General features: G+C 41.9%; 1 non-coding gene across 1 annotated transcript; it reads right to left on the bottom strand.

Moving 5' to 3' along the window:
- Positions 1–2,897: 2,897 nt before the first annotated feature.
- On the bottom strand, positions 2,898–3,110 carry LOC117701259 (small nucleolar RNA U3). The gene has a single exon (XR_004605669.1). It is a non-coding gene; the product is annotated as a small nucleolar RNA U3 (small nucleolar RNA).
- Between the last annotated feature and the right edge of the window lie 237 nt (positions 3,111–3,347).

Genomic DNA, 3,347 nt, shown 5'->3' with positions numbered 1-3,347 from the left:
CCAATCTAGATACCCAATACTCAGTCTAGATATACCAACTACCTTTGACTGTTAGAGACACTCGCATATCAACTTCCATGTTCCCTCTGTCTCATCCCTCCCCCAGCTCCTCCTCTTACTTCTTCTCTTTCTCTCCTTACTCCTCCCACCTTAGCTCTTCCTAAAACTCCCCACTTGATCTTAGAATAAAGTCTTTCCATGATAGACACTTGGGGTTCCACCACCACCAAAACAGACTTGGCTGATGCTGGTGCATTGGGGACAGGGCAAGCTAGCTCAAACAGAATAAAGACCCTTCTGTGAGTTGCATCAGATCAGCTCCTGTGTGTGTCTTTTTGGGGATCATTAACATTTCCCTGGCATGACATGTTCAATCTCTAGTAAGATGGAATTGCAGGCCAAGATATTTCTTTTCGAGGGAAGATAGTTGGATAGAGTTGATGGTAGAGCTTTGCTCCAATATTCAAAATCTATGATTCACAATAAACACCTGCCAAAGGCTCCAAAAAACATTCTTTGCAGCACTGAGCAGCAGAGAAAAGATTGGGTGCTCAAAGCAATTTTCAATTAAATACAGAGGCAAGCTCCAGCTACAGGCAACATTCCTACGAACAGAAATAAATAATAATCAGGAATTTAAAAATTAAAATATTCTTTTTTTTTTAAAAAAGATTTATTTAGTTTATGTATAATTACACGTTTGCTGTCTTCAGACACACCAGAAGAGGGTATTGGATCCCAACACAGATGGTTGTGAGCCACCATGTGGTTGCTGGGAATTGAACTCAGGACCTCTGGAAGAGAAGTCAGTGCTCTTTTTTTGGAATATTTTCTTTACTTACATTTCAAATGTTATTCTCTTTCTCGCCCCCCCCAACTCATTATCCCATCCCTCCTCCCCTGCTTCTATGAGGGTGTCCCCCCCCACACCCAATCACTCACCCACTCACTCCCGGAGTTGGAATCTTGATGTAATTTTAATTTCTCCTGATGACTAAGCATAACACATTGCTCATGTGTTATGTATGGTACACATGTGGGAATCAGAAGACAACTTGTAGAAGTGAATTCTCCTCCCACCCTGTGGGACCCATGTGCTATAAGCTCAGGTCTTCAGACATGTTGGCAAATACTTTTAAGCACTGAGACATCTCTCCAGCACTTTTTCACATATTTATTGGCCATATGAATTTCATTTTTTAAAACTTGTATGTGTATGTGTATTTTTCCTGCATGTATGAATGTGTGTGCCTGGTACCAGTGTAGGTCAGAAGACAGCTTCATTCAGACCTCCCTGCCATGTTGGTGCTGGAAACTGATCCAGAGTTCTCCAAAAGAGTAGTAAGCAATAAGCAATCTTTACTGCTGAGCCAGCACCCCAATACCCATATTTTGTCTTTTGAGATCTGTTTTTTTTTTTTTTTTCAATTCATTTGGTTATTCAATGACTGGGACATTTGGGTACTTTTGGGGTTCTTTAAAGATTAATCTTCTCAAAGATAATATAAGTAACAAAGTCCTTTTCTTCCAGACTCTTTCTTCACTCTGCAGATTATTGCCCTTGCTATACAAAGCCTTTTAATTGCTTTCTGTCCAGCTTGCCAATTTCCCTCCTTCCTCGTCCAGCATTATTGGAATGATTTTAAATTACATTTTTCTATTTCTAGGATTTCTGTTGTTTTTACAGCTGACTTTTAAAAATTTATCACCACAGCCAGGCAGTAGTGGCACATGCCTTTAATCCTATCACCTAGGAGGCAAAGGCAAGTGGATGTCTGTGGGATCCAGGACAACCTGGACTACAGATAGGGTTCCAGGGCAGCCGAGGATAAACAAAATCTGTATCAGGAAAAAGAAAGAAAAAAAAAAAGAAAGAAAGAAAGAAAGAAAGAAAGAAAGAAAGAAAGAACAAACTTATCTCCACAAATAACACATAGTTGTCAAAGTGATATAGTATAAAAAAAATGATTTCTGTGAAAATATATTTCTCTGCAATTCCTGGCTAGCTCCAAACTGTGCTGACCTTGAGCATCAGCGTTTACTTTGTGTTTTAGATTTAGTCTTTGTAAAGAATGTGCTGTATGTACATCTTTGTTACTGCTGTCGGGATGTCCAGCATCAGCACTGGGATGAAGCGGCTCCTGTTAGGCATTTATCCCTACTTCCCTGGCATGGCCACCATCGTTTGTCTTCTCAGCTTTATGTTATAGGAGAGCCCTGTGCAGATGTCACAGGTGCTATTTAACAGCTACCACAATATAATCATTATGCTAAAAATTGAAGTTATACATGGAAGAAGCTCAGACACTTCCATAATCAGTTTTGTCTCCTACATGGGAACACACTCAAACCCAGAAGGGCACACTGGTCTGATCTGTATCAATAGATCTGTCCCATCTATTGATCTCTAATTCACCAGTGGCACAAAAACACCTCTTTCAAACTAAACAAATGTTTTGGGTTGTTTGCTTGTTTTGGTAGCTAAATGCAACATCAATCCTCATGCCTTCCCTCCTTCCACACTACAAGGAAAGCTCACAGATTTCCTCTACCAACCTCTGCCCAGTGAAGAATTTAGAGAAAACAACTGGGCTGTACTGTAGTTTTGTGGGCAAGATGCCTTGACTGACTCACCAAAGCAGCAATGATTAACTTCACTTATAGTCGATAAACTATGCAATAATGGATACGCTAAGGTCAGTTTATAAGGCCTACAGCAGCACTTCACTTTGGTACAGCCAGTTTGGATGTGTCCAAATTTACAAGAAAAGAACTGCCCATTTGACAAGTCACAATCACAGACAGATGATCAGCCTTTACCACATAGAGACACCTTTCCAAAAAAGACTAAAGAACATACACCAACTATCTTTTTCACAATTAAAATTAAACCGAGATCCACTCAGACTGCATTCCCTCCCTCTTACCCTCCAAAGGAGAGAAGAACGATCATCAATGGCTGGAGGCTGCTGCACTGAAGCAGCACTAGAGCCGGCTTCACGCTCAGGAGGGGATGCTATGTCTCGTCCTCATGGTTTCGGGTGCTCTACACAGTCAGAGAAACTTCTCTAGTAGCAAACTATAGAAATGATCCCTGAAAGTATAGTCTTACCTGCAGATGCTCTCCATCGTCCAACTGTACCAAGTGCCCTCACATCTTACACATGGCGACCTCCGCCAAGACGCCCCACGATATCCCTGTCGGGGCCCCCATCGCACAACACGTCTGCCCACGCGGGGACACGCTCTCTGGCCTCTCCATACCCAGTCTACTGGGCATTTGGAGTCGATACAGTTTCCCTGCACTGCCACCACGATTAGCATACAGTCGCCAAGCAGCCAATCGG

Source organism: Arvicanthis niloticus, assembly GCF_011762505.2.
Source record: "Arvicanthis niloticus isolate mArvNil1 chromosome Y unlocalized genomic scaffold, mArvNil1.pat.X SUPER_Y_unloc_14, whole genome shotgun sequence".
Taxonomy (NCBI): Eukaryota; Metazoa; Chordata; class Mammalia; order Rodentia; family Muridae; genus Arvicanthis; species Arvicanthis niloticus.
Note: the sequence above shows the minus strand (reverse complement) of the source record. Positions and strands in the feature narration are given on the sequence as shown.